Raw genomic sequence first — 23898 nt, forward strand, 5'->3', positions numbered from 1 at the left:
AGTATGAGTGAGGGAGAGAGAGAGGGCAAGAGAGAGAGGGAGAGAGAGAGGAGGATCATAAGCAGGTTCCATGCTCAGTGTGGAGCCCCATGTGGGGCTCCATCCCATGACCCTGGGATCATGACCTGAGCTGAAATCAGGAGTTGGACACTCAACCAACTGAGTCAACCAGGCGCTGTGATAGACCCAAGTTCTTAACTGCACATAGTTCTGGACTGACTGCTATTATCCTGTCATTACCACGCAGGATGCTCTGATTGCTTTCCTATAAGCTCTTTGCCCTGCCACTAGGAATCTCTGTTCCTCACGTTCTCTTCCACTCTGCCTTTGCCAGTGGGCCAGGATTCTGCAATAGAGTTGAATCTCCCTGCCCTTGCTCCAGCCATGGTTGGAGGTGCTCTCATTATGTCCCTGGAAGCTCATTCTTTCAAATATTCTTATTTTAGAAGGCATATCCTGTGTTACAGGATTTTGCTGTTCTACCAAAAACTCAGTGCAACCTTTCTCTCAAGGGAAGGGCTGGGATCTGGATCTTTTCTCCAGATCAGTGGGTTGGGGGACTTAACAGAATACCTCAAATAGACTCATGGCTCTTTGACTTTCAAGTATATTACTCAGACAGACCATTATATATATTAAACATTATGATAGTGTGTGTTTGGGGGGGGTAGTTTGTTCCTCTTAGCCTTTGCTTTTAGCCACTAATATAGTCCCAGACTTCCAAGGTATATAAGCAAGTAAGTATAGGATATTTAGTTATGACCATTCCTTCCTCCCCCCCCCCCCACCTTTTTTTCTTCCTGGAGGACAGACACAATAAGGCCCATATATTTGCCTAGTACTTTTCAGGTTATACTAATGAGAAGGCGTTGAATAGGAAATATGGAGCTCTGATCTAGATTAAACAAAAGTCAAGGCTTTTTTGAAGATGGCAGAATACTAAAACATAAGGATAATAGAAATGCCTGAAAATGAAGAAGAACTTCCAAAACAAGACAAGAAATCTCAATACCTATTGACAAAAGTAAAACATAAGTATAATAACAAATTTAAGAGCTTAACACCATCTACAAAGAACAAAGCTACAGAAGCCAAACCCTAGAGGGAATCTCTGCAGTGTGGTAGATGTTGAGTGGATGCATTTTCCAGCCACATAGAGACATTAAGGGGGCAGCCACATAGATCCAGCTAGAGTTATGTTCTAATTTACTGATCCCTATTTCCCCTGGTCACAACTGACTGGCCCAGGACGAAGCATTACATCCAAGCTAGGTCAATCACAGTCCTTTCTCTAGACCTTTGGTTCTCAACTAGACATGATTTTGCCCCCAGGGGACAGTTGGCAAAGTCTGGAGACACTTTTGAGTGTCACGAGTGGCATCTAGTAGGTAGAGAGGTCAGGAATGCTGCTAAACATTTAAAATGCACAGAACAACCCCCTACAGCAAAGAATTAGCCTGTCCAAAGTGTCAATAGTGCTGAGACTGAGGGGTGCCTGGGTGGCTCCGTCAGTTAAGCATCCGACTTCAGCTCAGGTCATGATGTCACAGTTCGTGAGTTTAAGCCCCACGTTGGGCTCTGTGCTGATAGCACAGAGCCTGGAGCCCACTTTGAATTCTGTGTCTCTCCCTCTCTCTCTGACCCTCCCTGCTCACACACACACACACACACACACACTCTCTCTCTCTCAAAAATAAACATTAAAAAAAATTAAAAAAAATAGTGCTGAGGCTGATAAACTTCACAGTTGATTGAGCCTTACCCAGACTGTTCCTCACATGGATACATACAGTTTAAAAATTGGGTGAAAAATATTTCCCTGGTATGTGATGGTGAGATGGGGGAGATTTAAGTTTTACTTATTCTTGACTCACAAAGAAGACATTGTCTAGGATTCACAAAAACATTATAAGGATCTAAGTTGTAATTCAGATAAATTGTTTGGTAGAGAGTTTGGTTTATTTATTTTTTCTTATGGCTCTTTCTCCACAGCATTCAATATAAGAGACTGTGTTGAAGCATTAACTGAACAGTTTTTACTGTCAGTTCTAATGAATCCCTTACTCAATCTGGCATCCAGTAATATGGAACCAGTTATTTCAGTTAAGACTCTATAGCCTATTCCTCTGCCTATGGTGCATGATGGAAAAAGATGCAAAGTTAATTTAGGGTAAACTTCTGCTCCACCAATGATATTACATTAACAACAACAACAACAAAACTCAGGTGTGTATGGAAGTAGTCTCATAGGAATTGGGGAAATTTTATTCTTTTTCTTTTCAGAAGTGCTGGTACCCAGTACTAGGGTACCTACCTGAGTCTTTTTTATGATGCTACAGGGTTCTGGGATGTGCCAACAAAAAGGCACCGATGAACAAACAATATCAGAGCCACCAGTGAAACGAAATAAAAGTAAGTAAAAGTATGTAAGATTATTTGCAAGAAGTGTTTTCCAGGGCAAGAAACAAAAAGACAAGAGTATGTATATATATATGCATTTTTCAGAGGTATTTAAAAATTTTTAAATGCTTTATGATTGTGATTTGGGCGTGATTACACAGAAGGCAGAAAGAGACAAGGTGTAGATCTAGTGTAGATACACGTCACCATCACAGCGGGAATTTAAACGGGGCTTAGTGATGTAGAAAAGAGCATTAAGGCCAGTGTATGTGACCAGACTTGTCAGCAGTTTGTCTGAATGTAACAAGGAAGATTTTAAGACAGAGCCTCATGCCCACTTGAGAGTTGTGCCTCTTACAACTGTAGCTGTTGTGTCAAAACAGCCACATCACCATCATAGTGCCTGGTTTGCTGGATTGTCCAGCTCAACCAAAACCCAGGGGAGGAAACAGAGGGCTTCTGAGATGAAAAGTACTGAAATGCTTAGGGGAAACTCAGTGATATCTGGAGGGAGATATATTTCTGGAAAGCATTAAGCACTGGAAAAGGCTTATATAGATCATACTGGGGCTACTGAATATTTGTTTTATTTCTGTTTAACTTCCCAGATGTCCAAGAGGGGTAGAGATAAAATAAAACCCACAGGTAAATAAGTCCTGAATATTACGTTCAGCTGCAATGGATTGGAGAGAGTCAAACAAATCATTGTTCTTCTGTTGGGGATGGCAGCTGAGCTACATGTAGGAACTTATCTAGTACATATTTCAGTGTTAGAGTAACTCAACTGTTGTTGCAGATGTGTTCTCAAACTTAGTAGGTACTGTTAAGAAGAATGGGGGTGAACAGAGGACAAATAAAAACATTTTTCTGGTCAGGTAGTGAGCACCAAACACCTCCTGTGTCCAGAGTAGGGGGTTAGGGGTGTCTAACATGTGATCTAGGGTGAGAAGCTGTTGGGCATATAAACCTTTAATCTTCCCTGAAGGTGTCAGAAGCCAAGGCCCTTTCTGATAAGGGGGTATCACTCACATCTTTTACACGGCTCTGAGTCAATATTACATGGATACTGAGTCAGGTCTCAACAAGATGGCCCCGAGCAAATGAATACTGATCCCTTTTATTGTGTTATGCTGCACCATCCTTATGGCTGTATGTAAACTTGGAAACCAGAAACATAGTTCTTCTATCATTCCTCTCATTGCCACTTCTTTTCCGTCAAAGATTATGCTTTCTTGGCCCACAGTTGAGGGGTTATCTAACATGCCATGCCTGCCAGGCATCTTGTTAGGTACCACTTCCTGGATGGCTTTGCTGTGATCAGAGGAACCAGGTTGCGCTTGAGTCAATGGTTGTTCTCCCCCACCCTCTTATGGCTATAGGAATCCACAACTCTGTGAAACAAATCATCTTGGAGCATCATTACAACAGACCTTTGGTTAGTTCTCACAATGTGGACAGACTCAGGCTTCTAGTGTATTGTTCATTTGGGCATGACCCATTACAAAAAAAAAAGAGGGGGGCATCTCCTGCTTCAGTTCATTTTTGGGTATGCCATTATCCTATCGCCTCTGGAACCCTTGGGATGCTCTTTTGTTGGGTGGTCATAAACATGTCCTTAACCTATGCCTCGTTTCACAGTCTGGGAAGAGGATACACTATAGTCATGAATTCACAAGTCTTATCCTTTTGTGAACAAGACCAAGCACTGCTGTGGTGGGTAGTGAAGATTGACAGTGTTGATTTTAAACCATAGTATTTTGGACTGAGGAAAGCATAAGTGTACCCCCACCCTGGGGCTATTTTGTACTGTCCTGATTTCTAGGATGCTTAGAAAACTAATGTCATATGCTCCTGCTTGTGTATTGTCCATTGTATGAGGAAAGTTAACAGTCCTTATAGGGACTTTGTGTCCAGTGGAACCAGAGTGATTGACTCATCCTGGTCTTCCCATGAGTGTCCCTACTTTACCACCAAAAGTCTGGATCCAGGAAATTCTTCAGTCTCAGGCAAATCAACCTGGTTACCCATCCTGAATAAAGAGAACTCAATATGGCTCTTGTCAAAGTGTATGGAACTAACAAGATTTATGAGGTCTAGCATTTTTTTTTTTAATTCAAGTTAACATACAGTGTAGTCTTGGCTCCAGGAGTAGAACCAATGATTCATCATTCACATATAACACCCAGTGCTCATTCCCAAAAGTACCCTCCTCAATGCCTATCACCCATTTAACCCATCCCCCCCAGCACCCTCCAGTCTGTTCTCTATATTTAAGAGTCTCTTATGGTTTGCCTCTGAGGCCTAGCATTTTAAAGAAACTTTATATAACTCTAGGTAAGTATGTTCATTGGCAATCCATGCTGTAAAAAATGAGGCTTCTATTTCTAAACCATGAAGGGCTATATTGTGAGGATATTGAGTTAAACCACTATGAGATTCATTCAACAACTATTGAGTACTTAGTATGTGCCAAGCATTTTTCTGAGTATTAGAAATAGATAAATAATCAGAAAAAAAGTCCTTTCAGAGAACAAATTTTCAGGAATACAATCAGAGGCAGGTTGGCATGCATGCTCTGAATGAATTGTGGGCTAAATGAGCATAATGGTCAAACCTTCCCGATACAAATTTGGTGAGGAAGACTGGGAAACCAACTAGCAAGATGTTTTCATGTTTTGAAGATATATCCCAATGTTTTCTAATCTTGATTGTGCATCCTAGAAGAAAAATGTTGGGCATGAATGTTCAATATCTGAATATTTATAAATAGTATACATGTTCTACTATACTAACATATACACAAAAATAGAAATAAAGCCTGTCCTGAGTCACCCCTGAGATATTGCATCCAACTTTGTTTTTTTTTAAGTTTTAAAAAAGTTTTTATTTTGAGAGAGAGGGAGAGAGAGTGCACAAGCGAGCATGAGTTGGGGAGGGGCAGAGAGATAGGGAGAGAGAATCCCAAGCAGGCTTTGCACTGTCAGTGCAGAGCCCAATGAGGGGCTTAAACCCACGAAGTGTTAGATCATGATCTGAGCTGAAATCGAAAGTTGGACACAACTGACTGAGCCACCCAGGCTCCCCTGCATACAACTTCAGAGATGGCTAATATATTCTATGTCAGTTCATAGATGATGTGATAATGGCTTCTGGAAGAATGCAAAGAATTCTGTACATCTCAGACTACCTGCACTTCACACATATTTCACCATAATATGTGCCCTCCTGGGGCTTCAGGATTTGCTTGACTATGTACACGATCATTGTCATTACCAAAACATGCATCCCTCAGTAGAGAGCTGGATCTTCCTAACATGTCCTTAAGTATCAGAGTATTACCAAGCAAACCCAGAAGTGAGCGCTACCTTGGGAGCAAGTCAAGGCTGACAGTTATAAAAGCCCCAAGTCAGCAGTTGGCAAGTCTACTGTCAAGGCTAAGGGCATGCTAGCACAATTTTGACAATTTGGGAGACTTTAATTATAGCGCAGGGAAGAAACCCCCCGCAAAGCATCTTTGTTTAGCACAAGGCTTTTCTAACAGGTGAGTCAAAAGTGGGGGGGGGAAATGAGAAGTTGTACTGTGAACATGTCATTATTAACAATTTGCTATACAACCTATCATGACTGAGTCCTTTGTTTCTGGATCATCTAATTTGGGACAAAGCTATTTTGTGGTGGGAAAATAAACTTATGGAAAATTGAGAAAAGACATTGTTAGTGGGGGAAGGTTTCTTTCCCATGCCTCTGGTTTTCAGAAGAAGGAATTTTTCCCTAAACCCTCCAGCTCTAGGCCTTATTCCTCCTTATGTGAGTTAACTGAGTTTGGGAGGGAACTGGGCATGTATGCCTGGCCCTGACATCCCTTTCGCTCTAGGGTCCTGCCCGTTGGTGGTGAGTAGGAGCCTTGCTGGTTGTGTTTGATTCCATGGGTTTTCAGGCTGGACTGTAACTAGGTAAATCTAGTTCCAGAGTTTGGGAATGGGGAGTCCACTTTTGCCACATTATCTAAGCCATGTACTTCCAACCAAGCTTTGTTAGTGAAATTGGTTTTTCACCTCCGTCTGCTTTACTCCTTTCAAAAGTTAGTCAGGGCCTTCTAATATCCCAAAATTTATTATCAGAGTTTCTTTATAAAACTGTACCTGTGAGTGTTCACTTCTGGCAGTCATTGTACAGGGAGTACAATGCAGTTTACCTAATGTCCAAATTAGAAAACAGCTATGGAAGATTATATGAAGAACCAATTCCAATGAATTATGAACATAGTGAGTGTGGGTATGTAATGGACAGAGCCTATGGCAAGAGTATAATTCAACAATGCTTTCCATGTCCAGAATGTCCAGAATCATAAAGGATTCTATAAACATTGTTCAAAATGTGCCCTGCCAGGGAAAGAGAAACCACATCACAAATGTGAATTCTAAATACGTAGTTCTTTTAAAAAACTACCATAACTAATTATAACCATGTTGGCTCAGCAAATATATTCCCATTAGGTCATCTTTTTTTCCGGAAGCATAATACCACTAAGAACCCCTACAAAATATTCTCTTGGTAGGCTTAAAAAGTTCCTCCCCTGTTAAGTACTGCCTGAGAATCAGCCTTATGCAAATGCTTTGCAGGCTATGCACATCTTACATACTTAGGGAAGGGGTATCTTATATACTGAAGGAAGGGGTATAATATTCCAGGACACAGGTGCTAAGCACTGTAGTAGAGTAACTTGGATATACTAGAATTACTTATAAAATCATCCCCGCAACAACGAAAATCCTTACCATGTGTTACCTGTGATTCTTAAAGATAATCCTCACTTGAAGGGAAATATTTCTCTTTTGATATACCAGGCTAGTATTACAGAGAGAGCAAGAGTTGATTTAAAAAATAAATGGAGGGTTAGCACTGCTAAGAATTTACCCAAGGGATACAGCAGTGCTGATGGATAGGGGCATTTGTACCCTAATGTTTATAGCAGCATTTTTCAACAATAGCCAAATTATGGAAAGAGCCTAAATGTCCATCAACTGATGAATAAAGAAATTGTGGTTTATATACACAATGGAATACTACTTGGCAATGAGAAAGAATGAAATATGGCCTTTTGTAGCAATGTGGATGGAACTGGAGAGTGTTATGCTAAGTGAAATTAGTCATACAGAGAAAGACAGATACCATATGTTTTCACTCTTATGTGGATTCTGAGAAACTTAACAGAAGACCATGGGGGAAGGGAAGGGAAAAAAAGTTAGAGATGGAGGAAGCCAAGCGATAAGAGACTCTTAAAAACTGAGAATAAACTGCGGGTTGATGGGGGGTAGGAGGGAGGGGAAAGTGGGTGATGGGCATTGAGGAGGGCACCTGTTGGGATGAGCACTGAGTGTTGTATGGAAACCAACTGGACAATAAATTTCATATAAAAAATAAAAAATCAATAAATGGAGGGGCATCTGGGTGGTTCAGTTGGTTAAGCATCCAACTTTAGCTCAGGTCATGATCTCATGGTTTGTGAGTTTGAGCCCTGCATCGTGCTCCACACTGACAGTGGCAATCCTGCTTGGGATTCTCTCTCTCACTCCCTCTCTCTTTCCCTCTCTCTCTGTCCCTTCCCTGCTTGTGTGCTCGCTCCAAAATAAACTTAAAAAAAAAATGGAAAATAAGTCAGTTGCCCTTCTGATCAAAGGATAACTAAGTGGGAGAGGGTTTTCCAGGGCCCTGCTGAGTTTAGCTGCACCCTAAGTCAGGAGACTGTTGGCCAGCCTCTGTTGAAGTAGGGAAGTGGTACCAGGAACTCTGTCATCAAAAGGTAGTAAAGGATAGTTCCACCCTCTTTGACCATACTTCTACCTTGCCATCTGGGCACAAGAATGAAGTTTTCTGTGACTTTGATTTAAACAAACTTATAAATTCCCATGTGGCAGTTGCTTCAGCACTACCTTGCTTTGTCTGTGACAGAATATGAGGATCTTTAATTTGTATTTTCTCCCTGAAGTATACTTCTGGAGTGTAAGCAGCCCTTTTTAAGAAAGCTGAATGACGAGGACAATAACTGCCAAGAAGTCTCAGGCTACCTCAATCAGTAGAACAGAAAAAACACTAAGTAGTTTCTGAACAGGGCTGCCACCATAAAGCTTCTAGAAAGTTTCTGTGTTAGGTTGCTACAAGGTCACCAAACCGGGTTGTCTCAAAAGTCTCTTGACACTTGTTTGAAAGTCTCTAGGCCCTCTGTGGCTGACGCAAAGACACAGGGTACACGTGACCAACCATTAAATGGCGATTTAAATCATTAAAAGTTAATTTTTAAAAGCAGACATTAAAAGTTAATTTTTTAAGCAGGTAAATCATGACTCTCTTGCAGGTATTAAAAAAACAATTGATGAAAATTTTATTTAGCTTATTCATGAGGAAACTAGTGGTGTGTTACAACCAGGTCAAAGGAGAATCCCAAGAACAGACATAGGTCTGGAAAATTGTAAGAGATGTGCAAATAGAGCCAAAATTGGTTTTTCAGTTCTTTCTTTCCTGGACAGAATTTGTTTGCATGTCTTTGGATAAGAATTCTTTGGCATTTCTGTGTGTTATCTATAATTTACATAATCAGCATCAGACAATCAGCTTTAGAATGACCACACATAATTTTCCATTGGAGCACAGTTTTTCCCTACAATTTCCCTACTTTTGATTAAAAAGAATCTTAAAGATTCTTGATCATAAAATGAGTCTGGCCTCATTACACTGGGCCTGATTATTTACATAGGTGCAGTAAGAATATTTCCCAAAAGGCCTTTTTAAATTTTGCTCTCTTGTTTCCATAAGGAATCTTAGGTTGGACTTCTAAAAGTCTCTATTACTTGCTGTCCTGAGGCTAGGAGGCCAAGTCCAAGAAACTTTATCCACCAGATTACTTCTACAGTACCCATCCATTTTGGGTGATTTCCTCTCTTCTCAAAGTCCTCAAAGAATCTGCAGGCTCCTGGCCTACCATGAACATAAACTCCCTTACCAGCTCTAAGGTTGGAACTTGTAAACCAGTTTATCTGGGAGGGTTTTGTCAGCACTGTCTCCATAAAGTCAACCTTCTATAAAAGTGACTGGTCAACAGCTGGCAACAACAACTTCCCCAGGTCAACAAGGAGCCTCTCATCTCTCGTCCCAGTGGCCATGCCCACCTAGGGGGCCTGGCAATGGGGTGACTGATGGTGTAGGCATCCTGTCCTCCACAGAGCTGCTGCTTGGTGGCTGGGGACACCAAAAACAGACTTGGAGCATCCAGAAGTCAGCCTCAGGGGTCTGAGGAGGGTGCAATCCTCCCCTGAGACAGAGATAGATTGAGACACTCAACCTGCCCTTGGTTGTCTGAAACCTTTAACAAAAATGGCAAAATGAGTGCCGACCAATTGTCCATAGTGCTCCTGGTGAAAAATGTGGTAAACTCCCTCCCACAGAGAATCTTCAGAAAACTTCCAAAAATCATTCAGCAGGAATATGAAACACAAACAGGGAGGACCTGTAAACCACCACTTTGGTCTTCAGGACATGAGAATTTTGAATTTGAGCCACTTTCTAGCACTGTTCTGATTCTTGAGTATGGACCATCCTGTGATTGATGATTGCTTTTGTGTCCTGTTTAGGAAATCTTTGCCTACTCCAGGGAAATCTTCCTGTCAAATCTGTGGAGGAAGATTTACCTCAATGACAGGAACATTAGACCATTGAGCTGAGTCTCAAAATTGAGTAATTTAAAGCAGTACATTAAAAAAAAAAGATTTAAGCATAAAGAAAATCTTACAAATGCAATGGTAAATTGGACCCGTGAAATATCACCCAATTGGGAAGTAATGCATAGTAAGAAAAAAGTTTGAGAATTGGGATGCAGGGATTGCTCCCTACTGTTCATGGTAAAAGTTCAGAGTCTAGCTGTATTACCCCTGAACTTTGTGAAATGTTTCTCTCAAGAGGAAAGGAACAGTGGAAAAGCTTTGGTGAAACACATTCTTTCTAAACATGATACAGAAGGTGTATCTGTTGATGATCCAAATGCCCACCACTATTAAGCTGGACATATCCTATGCATTTCCATCTCTACATCTTTCAGAAAGATGGTCTGAACCAGAGTATTTTTCTGTAATATCTAAGGAGTAAATGCATGTTACACACCTGATGTTGGTTGTGTCCAAGGGATGTCCTTCATTGAGGCGGTGCTCATTCTCAATTTGGAAGAGACAGTTGCCTTCATTATATTTGGAAGTTTCATAAATAAGCCATGCCAGCTGGCCTTTTTCTCTGTGGACTGCAATAAGGTGTTGAACATTTGAAGTCTTCTTTGGGGAAAATCTCTTCAAAGTGCTTCTTCATATCAAGTGTTATGGTCTTAATATATATATCACCAGACATATACATGATAAAGGACTGCATCTTCACACTGTATCACAAACCACTACTCTACTTGGTCCAGCTTGTCCATTTTGAGAGTATTTCACAGAGATGGGGAAGAATTTTTGTTTAGAACTGGGCTTTGTGTCCACAATAAAGGATGTTAAGGAAGGAGACAGGAATAACAGCACTGCTTTGAACAGCTAATCTTCATAAATCACAGACTGACCGAAATGTAAAACAAGTATTTTTGGTAACAGTTTTTGTTTCCTATGTAAAAAGCATGGAGGAAAGTTGGAGAAATCCAAAAGAATCAAGAGATGGAAAACAGCTGATGTTGAATGTTGTGTCCGAAGTAAAGGAAATGAGTAACCTGTTAACAATATTATTAAGAAAATATTTTGTAAGCAGAGCCATTTTACAAAGGAGAAAATGTAAATTCCTAGTTCATACTTCATAATTTGGGGTGGACAGTTGAAAGCAATATTTTAAAATAGTTTTGGGGGGAAAAAGTAGTGGCTGGTAGTACCCCATTAAATAAGGGTCATTCTCAAATATGACATTCCAGACAAGGCCTTGGTTGCATACCAAATTTTCCAATTAGAGCCAGTAAAAAGGTGGTTAGATTCTTACTGAACCTATGCAAACAACTCTATTACCATCTAAAAGTAAGTACGTATAATAAACGTTTCTGGATTTGGGAGGGGGTGTCAGGCAGGGAGAATATCACTTAAGAATATTCCATTTTAGTTCACAAAATCAGAATCTACTAAATTGTTATGGGTTATTGGATACCTTACATAAGAGAAAGGGCTTCCTTTTATATCCAGAAAATACAACATTAAAACAACATCAACAACATTCCAAACAAATACCTACAATCATCTTTTATCAGTTCATTCAGTCCTGTGTAATTAAGTCTTGTTCTTCTGGATCTTAGGTTAGCAGTATCATGAACCTATCAGCTTCTTGACTACAAAGAATTCTGGAAATCTTGACTTAACCCACTGTACAGTCTTAAAATTGCTTAGGCAGTGACGTCAGAAGCCTGTACCCAAGATCTATTCTTCAGAGTGTCAACAGTTTAAAGTATCTAGTACAGTCCTTTTCCATGGGCTCTGAGATCATGCTTCTTTGTTGAAGATGTAACTCTTGTCTGGCCTGCAGCTCACTGCAGAGCCTTTGGGGAAGTATCTGAGTAATAAAACTATCTGTAGATGCCAGAGACTTAAAATGACCATGTCAATTACAGAAGAGCGTTCATAACCAGACTGATGCAACTGACAAAGAATTTTGGTTATTTCAGTGTCATGCAAAACAAAGGGGTATCCAAGAAAATAAATAAAGCTTTAGTCAACATGTCTATACATATAATGATTAAGGCCATTTTCAAAGATAATAGTGAATATGACATTTGATTTATAATAACAGATGAGCACACTTTTTTTTACAGAGGAAATATTCTTGAAATATGCAAAATTCCTGAGTCATAATATATATATATGCAGTATACTAAGAACATACACAAAATGTATCAACAATATTGAGAGATTCAGAGTAGGTCTTAAACATCAGTATTTTAATAAAAACCCTATAGATGAGTCTGATGTTTATCCCTAAATGAAAACCAGTGGTCTCTATGTGAGGTCCAAATGAAAGAAGTGAGGTTCCAAGTAAGTAACCATTTAAAATAACTGAAATTATGACTGGTCACACCACATTCCTGTTGCTAACATGAGACAATGCACCATCAGAAAGCTGATAAATAGAAACACTGACAAATCTTCAGGGACTTCCTATAATATTTATAGTAATATATTTATAGTAAAATATTTATAGTAATACTATTTTACCTATATAAATCTAACCTAGGGAAGACAGAGCATCTTTTCTGATTTGAATGACTCTTTCTATGAAACTCAAAGAATAACATAACAAATAAAACCTAATTATCTTTAACACCTCTCTATAGGTTAAAGGAACAAATCTTTGGATATTAGGGAGGCAAAACCCATTAAGTTGTCAGGAGATTTCAACAGTTAAGATAGGATCATGGGTACCTAAGAAACAATGGTTGGCTTCATTTCAAGGTGACAACAAAACATCTAAAAATAAGCGTGACTGTAAAGAACCTTAATTCTTTCCTAAGTAAGGAGATTGTTTGCTTTTTAAAAATAATCAAGAACATAATAAAGTTAACATAAAGCACAGAAAATTATTCAGTTAAGACAACCTTATGCAATCTAGACAGTTTACACAGAAGAAAACGTTTCATGTTAGAGGAGAAGGCAATAAACAGTAAACCAAGGAAACGAGACCATCAAAACTGGGCAAACTTTGCAAAGACTTTAACACACTTCACAGCTTTTCAGACTCAGGTTTTATAAACCAAAGCAAATAAAATGTATTTCTGGACAGAAAGTAGAATAGTGGTTGCTAGCGTCTTAAAAAAAAAAAAAAAGTAAATGCAAAAATCCCAAATTGTACCAGGCCTGGTATGAAAATTGCCTTCTCAGTGGGCATAAGACTCTTGAGTGGGGCTCAAAACAGACAAACAAATGAAAATAACTGGGGAGTTTTGTGTAATGGGTACAGGGTTTCAGCTTGGGAAGATAAAAAATTTCTGGGGATGGATGGTAGTGACGGTTACTTAGCATCATGAGTATACTTAATGCTATTGAACTGTACATTTTAAAGTGGTAAATTTCCAAGTTATGGTCTTCATTTTATATTCTGGAACAAACTTATACATTATTATAAGATCCATCTCAGGGCATCTGCAATGCCAGAACTAGTTGTGTAATATTCTTAAGATGTTATTAATATGCAGTGCATTCATTTTTGCTATCTTCAAGTGATTCAATAAATATTTCTCAATTTCAATTTCTAATATGTAAGTGTTGATAGTTAAGACCCCCCCTATCCCCGCCCCACAGTTTCCAACATATACACACAAAGCTTAAGTTTTAAGTTACCTAAAGCTCTTGGAAATTATCTTTAAGCTGACACAGTACAAAACAAAATTACCACTGAAATAAAACGTTTTTAAGAATAATGATTCAATTTAGCTATGCACAAATTTCCATTTTTTTCATAATCTTAAGGATTATGAGTAATGTTAACTTATTTGATGATCAGTAAAATCTGTATAAGCTTAGAAAAAAAGTATCCAAGTAGAATACTGTTAGGAATTATACTTAACACTAATAAATCAGAGAAAACATAGCTATTATTAAACCCCAAATATTAAACTAATTTCATTTTGTGAAGATGTGTTTAAATTTGTGTACTTGAATTTTAAAAATGTTACTGAGTTGGTGTAAGTATATGTTTTAATGTAGCACTTTTAAAGTATTAGAAGTTTAGTTTCACTGCTTTCTAAGAATTTTAGGAATATTTGCTTTATGCACATATTTATCCCTATTAGCCAATCAGAAAAGAACTCTTTGTAATCAAATATATTAATACCTCTAGTGGTGAAAAATATTATACAGTCATACAATGAGAGATGAAAACCTTTCTAAACTACAGACAAATACAGAGACAGATAAAGAGATAAATTTCAGTCAAAAGTAATAAATATAGGAGCACCTGGGTGGCTCCGTGGTTGAGCGTCCAATTCTTGATTTTGGCTCAGGTCATGATCCCAGGGTTGTGGGACTGAGCCCCATGTCAAGCTCCATGCTTAAGATTCTCTCTGTCACTCCCTCTGCTCCTGTCTCCTACCTGCGTTTTCTCGCTCTCTGTCTGAGGAAAAAAAAGTAAATGCAGAAATCCCAAATTCTACCAGGACTGGTATGAAAATTGCCTTCTCAGTGTGACTCTTGATTGGGGCTCAAAACTGACAAACAAATGAAAAGGACTAACAATCCAGATTCTCCATTGTCTCTCACCCAACAGAGAATAGATTTCTATAATCCATTAGCCCAGTTATAAAGATTGTTATGCCCAGAATTCGTGATCCCCAAAGACCACCAGGGAGCCGAGTCCAATGCAAAAGCAAAAGAGCCTTTATTTGAGCTAGCTTGAGCTCAATCCCCTACCTGCACTGACGCAGCGGTGAGATACCAGGGAGAGAGAGCGAGTTTCAAAAGCACAAAGGTTTTATAGGGGTCTAGGGGCAGTTGGTGAGGTAATGGCTGTGGCCTCAGCCGATTGGCTGGGGAAGGGTCGGAGTCCTGTTACGCAGGTCGCTGGGTGTGTTTTGATCAGGAAGTTTGAACGGGTGAGTGGGAGGTTACTCAAGGTGGAGAACACAGAACAAGATGGAGTCGGCCGGTGTAGGCCTGCCCTTTCAAGATCACCAATGGTTAGACCATAAGAGCAGATTCTCCCATCACTGCTGCTACTAATGAGTACTGGCTATAAATGAACCAAAACCAAAACATAAATTAATAAAGAGGAAAATTTAAATTAGGAAAATAGCAAAGATGCCCTGTCACTTTGGATACACCTCCAAGAACCAAGAAGAGATATGCCCAGGCTTAAGCAGCCCATAGGAAGTGCACTTCTCTGGTTTACCTGGCTCTCTGTCAGATGAATCCATTGGGCCTTTTGGGCAAAGACCTCCAAAACTGTAAAAAGGTCATTTTCAAAATAAAAGTATGACTCTCCTGCACATATGCATATTAAAGATTCTTTTGTTTTAATGTTTTATTTTTGAGAGAGAGAGAGACAGACAGAGTGCAAGCTAGGGAGGGGCGGAGAGAGAGGAAGACACAGAGTCTGAGGCAGGCTCCAGGCTCTGAGCTGTCAGCACAGAGCCTGATGCAGGCTTGAACTCAGGAACCAATCATGACCTGAGCTGAAGTCGGATGCCTAACTGACTGAGCCACCCAGGTGCCCCTTAATGGTTTTCTTTAACTTATTAATGAGGAAGCAGATGAGACGTTATAACCAGTTTAAAGGGGAATCCCTTTAAATCCCTTGTGTGTGTAGAGGGGGTGGGGAGTGGTGTCAGTGTCAGGTGTTTTGCATTGCTATTACCTACAGCTCTGAACTGTAAATAGCTCCAATAGAATTAGAATCAGGTAGTGGGAAGGATAGTATTATTGAAGCTCCAAGTTTTTCCTGTATAAGGTTATCATTAAGATTGAGATGCTGATGCCACTCCATATGCTAGGAAAGATATGGTCCTACTGGACCGGCCTATACTTTAGCCACTCCCAGGCACCACCTCATTACTCCAGAATTATGTTTACCTCCCTCCTCCAAGCCCAGCTAGCCCCATGGCTTTCATCTAACCAGGCAGGCACTCCTACCTCGCACCCACATTTTCACCAGCCTGGACACTCACATGGGAAAACAACAACAACAACCTTTCTCCCATGTTTCACCTTTCTCCCATACTTCTGAATCCTGATGCGAATAGCTGAAAATTAAAATATGTATTTTTAAACTTGAACTTGTTTAAAAATCCCAACTTCAGCTCCAACGTAAAACGAAAATACCCATAAATCTAAAAGTATTTGCCTTAAACGGCTTTCAACAAGAAAAATAGAAGGATTCTCTTATTTCTCTGAAGCCCAATTCAGAGTCATGGTAAATTGTCCAATCTTATTCCTAAGTGGTTAAAAAAAAAAAAAAGGAATCCTCCTCCAAAATACTGTAATAAACTGTTAATAAGGACAGAAAGACAAGAAGGTTAATAAGGACAGAAAGACAAGAAGGCAACTTGTCACTCATATGTTTAAAATAATGCTCAAAAAAGGTAGAGATGCTTCCTTCTCCTCTGGGGGCTTTAAAATGAAATCCCGAGGGTGCATAGCTAGAGCTAGAAAGCACATGTTAAGATGAGAGATGTCTTGGATGCAGCCGGGTGCAGCCGAGGCCCAGGGAAAAGGAGAAAATAGTAAGTGACAGTTCCCCTTAGTTCAAGGCAGTTTGTAAGACCACCTACAAGACCAGCAAAGCAGCTAGTTGGTGACAGTCTTGTGACCCTGAGATTAACACCGACTCCTCAACCCCTCAAGGTCTGAGGTTTGAGGAATTTGAAAAGAGACTTTGGGAAAAAATAGTTGAACCACTGTGGCCTTCCCTCCCCACTGCCTCCCTGGGAGGCTGAGCCTTTCCTCATCTCAAGTTTCCGGAGAAAGGGCTTTCAAAGATTAGTTGGAAAACAGTGTTCCTTAGAATTGAGAGGGCCAAAGCGACTGGTATGCGACCCATGCCAGAGAAAATTAAAAGCAAAAGGCCGTGGCTAGAGTCCGTGATGAGGAGTGTGTACACCACTAAACGCAGAACAGAAAAGAGCTTGCACCCCGTGGGTTGCCTGGGGGAAGGGAGAATATAAGCATGAGGGTTTTTTCAAGGAGCCCCTGCCCAGGTGGGCTTCCCACCAGAGGCTGCTATGCAACAGGGGCTGGAATCAAATGCAGAAGCCAGCAGAGCAAGTGGCGAGCAGAAGGCGGTGTTGTCATTCAGTGTTGTCCCTGGAACTTAAGTTCTGAGTAACAGGAGTCTGTATTGAACACCCACCGAGGTCCTGGAACACCACCACCAAGCGCTTCAGTTCCCCTAAAGGCCCTCCTTCCTCTTATTCTTTCCTCCTTTTACCTCCACCCCAAGTCCTGTAGGACCCACACCCTAGAGGGAGTAGAGGAGCAGCAGTAGAAGCATGAGGTGGGAAAGCAAACAAGCCAGCTGTACCACTCTGCTCCTCTGGCCCCTACTTCCCTCTCCCTCATGCCAGGTTTCCAGCCTGAATCAGCCTGGCTGGGGAAGTAGAGGAAGGGGAAATATTTGCCTCAAATGAAGTTCAGAGTTTTAACTATTACATGGGACTGGACATTTCAGTGACTGAAATGAGACTATTTTATGCCTAAAAGTGACTTTTTTTTCTAAGGGTGTCTGGAAAAACTACAGGGACCTACCTCAGAAACCAGCTTCTGAGCAGAGAGAGCAGGAATGAAAGTGAAGCTGTTTTATGATCACGCCCTATCAAGGCTACCTTCTTCTTTTTTTTTTTTTTTTTAACATAATGGCTATACAAGTTTGCTCCAAAGAGGACAGACAGCCTCTTTCCCATCCTCTAATAAGCCAACCACTATTGCCCTAAAAAGGTTCTGTAGGACTTCAGAAATTTCCATCCAAGCATATCCAAGCTGGAAAAACACCCTGCAGGCTTTAAGAAACTTGTCAACCACAAAGGACACAGGAGCCAAGCAGGAAAATAATAGCATGGTTTCACATCTCTTTGGGGGTCTTCTTATTTTGAATATTCCATGAGATTCCTCAGACAGGAAGTTCTAGAGCTAGCTTTACCAGAGGAGGAAAAAAACCCAACAACAATGCTGGTTCATCCAACTGGTCAAAACCATGGAGAAATCAAACCATACCGAAAATGCAACGAATTCTAAAAAGTCACTCACAAGGCAGTTCCTTGTATTTTCTGAGACTTATATCCTAGGAGGCATGCCAAGGAACCTTTGGGTGAATTCCAGAAACACTGCACCTTGGGAGTGGCAGGCAGACACCAGCTACAGCTAGAGCCCCTGTCAGTCTCTCTGCTGAGAGCAGTAATGCCCTCAAACCAATCTCTGATACAAGTTATAGGTTGAGGAAAAAATTAGCTTCAAGGACCATGTGCGTACACAATTTCAGTGTAAGCTATGCTATTTATTTCTAACCACAGTGAATGGGTGCATTTACTAATGCAATAGGCGCATTACCATCATTTTTCCCTCCATAATATCTCCAAGTATCTTAAAACATATGTGATGAAGAGGGGCTTACGGAGTTACAGGTGCCGACGATTTCAACATTCCTTCAAAATCTACCGTTTACCTGTATATGATAACCTATCATACTGGGATGGGTGATTTTTTAAATCACTAGGGTACCTGTAAAGAGCAGATGTGAGGCTGTTTACATGGAATCCCTGCAGGACTACCATAGCAGAGACTGCATGGGCTCAAGCAGCCAAGGAATTCCTGTACAATAACCAGCATATGCAAAAAAGGGGGAAATTCAGCTCCTTGGGCTAAAAATGAACTTGGATCTGAATAACTAGAGAGGAAGAATTCAAAAATTGAATCCTATGTTTCAGTATTTCTCAAACTTGAGTGTGTAGAGTAATTACCTGGGTTTTTTTTTAACATGCAGGTTCTGATTTAGAAGGTCTGGGGATGGGCCTGAGAGTCTTCATTTCTAACAACTTTCCAGGGGATGCTGACTCTTACTGAAGGGAATAAGTTGAAGACAGACAAGAGGGAAAAATGGAATGACATGGATGATCGGAAGGCCAATACTCACCCCTGGTCATGCTCCAAGGCCACTTCCGGGGGAGTACTTTTTGATTCTTTAGCAGCTAAATCTTCTTGGAGGAGGCTGTTGCAGAATCCCCGCAGAACAGTACCACCCCATTTATCTTGGATCTGTGTGGCGTGGAGTCAGGAGTAGGGTGTCCCCTACATTTGGAGGAAAATGTCATGGCTCCTGGCTAGTGAAACCCTAGCAGCAGTGACAGCAGTGTTCTAGGAGAGTGGAGTACTCCAAGGCATGGAATGGATGAACAATGGCAAACGCCACACAGGAATTCGTGGATTGCATGCATGAGACATCACTGGTGAGTCCCAGACATGAATTTCTTGTGGCGGGGGAAAGGGGGAGTGGTTTAATGGGCATAAGAGGTAGAGAAATATGTGACCTCTCAAGACGTGTGCTCTGTAAGAGCCAGCACTCAGAGGGCATTGTGGCAAGCTGCTTCAGCCAGAGAAGCAGAAACCTCCTGCAGAGAAGGGAACACAAAAGCATCACCCCATCAAGGAAGAAGGCACTTGCCTGTTTGCTTTTCCTTCTTCCCCAACACTAGAGGGAAGAACTTTAAGATGTGGGAGTACCTGAGACTCAGACTGTGCCTCTTTCTCTCCTCCTCTCTACTCTGATAATATATATATTTAAAATGTTCAACATTTTTTTCTGTGATTTTACAATTCTGGAATCCACTTTTTTTTTTGCATTTTCTTATCAATTTATAAGACCTCTTTAGGTATATTAATAAAAGGAGAACTTTCTTGTGGAAAAAAAGCCCGATGGCTTGAATCTTAGAGGTGATTCGTTATTAGCAACAGTAATAATGGCAGCTAACTTTTATCAACCACTATTTTCTAGATACTGTTAGATGTTTTACTGTTAGATGCTCTTATAAATCCTCCTCACAACCCTGTGAGGTAGGAACTGTCCTCTCAATTTGACAGGAAAAGGAAACTGAGATTTAAGCAGTGTAGACCACTTGTCCAGTGTGTCCCAGTTGGTAAATACTGACATCAGGATTCGAACCCAGGCACAAGCTCTGGAAAAGGAGGCAGGAAAGGCATTAGGGCCTTGAGAATTCAGAGGATCTTGGAGAAGCTTAGAGTCCCTTTCCCTGTCTCTTTAAAATAAATATGGTGAGAGATTGCCCTGGGCTAGGTACTGAGCAGAGAATGGGGAGGGAAGCAGACACAGCCACAGAGCTTACTGTGTGACCGAAGAGAGCCACAAACACAAATAAGAATGTCATCTTAAGTATTTGTGTGAGCTATGAAGAAAAATTCAAAGGGCATCTACAGAGGAGTGGAGGACATTTAGACCAAGTGAGTAGGAAAGGCTTCTCTGAGTGAGAAGTATATAAACAGAGACCTGACAAATGAATAAATTAGTCAAATAAAGTTGGGAAAAACATTCTGGGCAGAGGAAATTGCTGTTGACAAAAAGTATTCCAGGACTTTTGAACACATGAAAGGTGCAGGGTAGGTGGGGAGGGACTGGAGTAGGCAGGGACGTATTTAAAATCCCAGGAGGGGATCACAGGGTCTCTACTCACTACTGGGGTAGATTAGTGAGTTTCGGCATTTGGGGGCTTAAGTTTCGGGATTTGCCAGTCAGTTATGGGGTCAGAAAGCCCTCTCTCAAGGTGTGAGGATCAGGGTCCTGAGGCAGAGGTCCTCATCTTGGGTTTTCTCTCAGAGGCTCCTAGTCTCATGGTAGGGTTTTCAGGTTTCTGCTCCCTCTGCCCACCCATCCTCTCAACCCTAACCTTGTAAGATCTTCTGCACTATGTTTTCAAATTGTTTGCTCATTTCCACCTGGCCCTTTTCACCTTCCTGTCCAGGCATTTCCCCTGTACTTGGGAAAGGAACAGCTCAGTTTTCTTGCTTTCACTAGAACCAACTTGGGCATTTTATACCTTTATTCCTTTGCTTGAAACTATTTTTCTTTCCTAGAATTCCATTTCCTATTTATAATTCACCTGAAAAAATTCTGGAAGTCTAGATAGTAGTCTAGTTTAGAGTGTACTCCCTTTACAAAGCTTTCCCAGGTCCCCTACCATCAGAACTCCTATTTTGTTTGCTATTGGCCATCCAATGGTAGCCTAGCCTCTTGCCTTAAAATATTTTATGCACATCTATGTCTCTAAGTTAGTGAGCCTGTCCAGACATGAGCCATGTTACATCCATACCTTCACAGGTCCAGCCTCTTATTTGTACTTTATTCTCCCCTTTCCTACGGCAGGAAATATTTGTTCACTCAGATTAATCAGTAGCTTGGCCAGTTATTTAATCCTCACCTCCTAGCTATAGTCCTACTATTCTACGAAGGTGAGAATCACCCGGGTGCTTGTTAAAAAGTCAGATTCCCGGTTCTACCCTAAACCTAAGGAGTCCTGCTGTTCAGAGGAACAGACCCCAAAACTGTATTACTAACAACTGCCTCAGGGAACCCTTATCATGACAGAGTTTGGGAAAATTGTACTGAGTATTATTTAGGTAGGGGAATTATCAGGCACATCCTAAGCTAAATGTTTGTTCACTCACCTTCCCCCCCCGCCATAGCTAAACAGATGTTATTGCAATAGTTGTTGTTTTTCTGAAGCCTCCAGCCCTTCAAAAGGGAAGGAAGGAAATATGTTTTAGATATAGAAGTATTTCAAGATAGATGTTTGGAACTGGAGACCTAGAGAATAAATTTGCATAGAATAGACCAGAAACACACATTTGGGAGAGAGCCTGTGCAGAACTGAAGCACCTAATTACACCAGGAATATAATTCTCATAATCATCCTTATAAAGCAGGTTTTATTATCTACATTTTGAAGATCAGGAGACTGAGTTTCAAAGCAGTCAAGTGACATAAATCACAGAGCTAGTAAAGCATAAGAGCTCCCAAGTAATGTGTGATTGTTTATTCATTTAACAAATACATAATAGGTGTCTCCCATGTACTAAGCATGTTTCTTAAACATAATTTATCCTTTTCTCTAGCAGCTTTTAAGCTTTTCTTTTTTTCTTTGGTATTCTAGTTTGATTATGATGACTCTAGGTGTTGATTCCCTTTGTATTTGTTGGGATTCAGTGGGTTTTTTTAATCTGTGGCATTCTTGCTAGAGGCTGCCCTAAGTTCTCTGCCACGTGTCTACTAACAAGACCAAGTAACTAACAAGACTGACACTTTTATAATAACAGTCATGGGAATGACATTCTATCACTTTGCCATACTCTCTTGGTAAGATTAAAGTCGGAAGTCCTTTCCCTTACACTTGGGAGTGGGGTGGGAGATACCTTAGAGCCTGCTCACCACAGTCTATTATTAGACTCCCTACTTGGCCAGTCTGTGCCTCTGATTTTCATACCCTGGGACTCATGACGCTGTCAAAGTGGTCTAATTTGGGGAATATGAGAGTGCCTTCAGGGCAAAAGTGGCTCCCATGCCTTCTTACCCATTCTTAAGTCTTCCCTTCACTTTTGGCATGACAATTCCTTATTGTTTTGTCATCTCTTCATTGATCTTAAAAAAATACTTCTTATATTTTGTTCAGTTTTCCTGTTTCAGGTTGTTTTCAGCTATAGGGTCAATCCAAATAACGTAGCCCACCATTATTGGGAAAAAGAAGTCCTGATTTAGTGTTTAGAAGATCCACACTCAGACTCCTGTTTGAGGAAAGCCTGTAAGGATGCAAGCATGGAAGCAGAAAGATTAAGTAGTTACTTTAATAATCCAGGTGAGAGATGATAGTGACTTGGTATAAGGTAGCAACAGTACAGAAACCTTGGACAGAAGGGGTAACAAACATTTAAAAACATGTATGGGGTTTATATCATTTTCTCTCAAGTGTAACAGTTAAGACTAGAATTATATAGAAGCTCGTTAGGACTCTGGATTCTACCAGGTGATGGTATATTCCAGCATTTTTTTTTTTTACCCTTCAGTTCATTATGCTCCATTGCAACCCTACCTACCATCAGACAATCAGTTAAAACTCTATGTAGTCAAGCTATAAATTTTTAGAGGACAATCCCTGAGCTAGTGAATAGTAAACTTCCATGTACTCCATTGACAATGTAAAAGATTTTCCATTTTTCTATAGATAACAGTGGGGAAGTGCATCTCCAGCCTCAGAGGTGGATGCCCCCCAGAGTCCTCCTGAGATAAGTCTCTTAAAACAGTCTGCAGCTTTGAATTGGATTTGTGGTTTAAATATCCTCTCAGACACCCTTCTTTGTCTAGGTTTGAGAGGTTGGTGTGTTCTTAATAAGGTTCTTTAGGTCACTGACACTCTTGTGTTGCACTCTAGTGGTCTTTATGTTTCCTTCTGTTCACCTGACATCATCTTCATTTAGATGGTTTCAGCCAGGTTGGCCTGGGTTTTCTTGTTTCACCACCTCTGCTGTTCTGCAGTATTCAGCTGGGGCTTTGACAGGGACATTCCTATCTCTTCCAGGAGCTCACCCTAGCTCAGATTTAATACCCTAGACTCCAAGCTGTCTTCCCCCCAACTGTAGTTTGATCCCAGCTGTATTCCCTGACTTCATTTTATGCCACTTTCTGCCCTAGTTATTGTGCTCCAGCCTTTTGGGGCCCCTGTTTCCTCAACTCACCAAGGTCATTCCTGCCCTATAGACTCCATCCTCTATTCCATCCACCTGGAAAGCTTTCTCTAGACCTTCCTGTAGCTGGCTCCTACCCACCATCCCAAAGTCCCTGAATCCTCTCTAGTGTTCATCATCAAAAGATCAAAGGAACACCTAAGTTATACAGATCCTGCGTACCAATCAGAAGAAAGGTCAAGCACATTGTAGAACAATAGGGAGGGCAGGCAAGCCAGTTTAAGACACAGATAGAAGGCTGTAGCACTGCCTCACCCCTGAA

General features: G+C 40.7%; 1 protein-coding gene and 1 pseudogene across 4 annotated transcripts in view; both read left to right on the plus strand.

Annotated features, from left to right (window-relative positions):
- Positions 1-23898, plus strand: part of FHIP1B (FHF complex subunit HOOK interacting protein 1B) — a 166270-nt gene that overhangs the window by 66249 nt on the left and 76123 nt on the right. Inside the window, exon 3 of one of the 4 annotated variants that reach the window (XM_053203562.1) lies at positions 2284-2412. The exons of 2 other annotated variants lie outside the window; for them this stretch is intronic. The gene's annotated coding sequence lies outside the window, so the exon portion shown is untranslated. Of the gene's footprint in view, positions 1-2283; positions 2413-19148; positions 19337-23898 lie in introns of those variants that run through there. One more of the 4 variants, XM_053203564.1, reaches the window with a different exon arrangement.
- Positions 7746-12875, plus strand: LOC113597130 (TBC1 domain family member 12-like; annotated as a pseudogene).

The sequence above is a fragment of the Acinonyx jubatus genome, chromosome D1 (genome assembly GCF_027475565.1).
Source record: "Acinonyx jubatus isolate Ajub_Pintada_27869175 chromosome D1, VMU_Ajub_asm_v1.0, whole genome shotgun sequence".
NCBI classification, from domain to species: Eukaryota; Metazoa; Chordata; class Mammalia; order Carnivora; family Felidae; genus Acinonyx; species Acinonyx jubatus.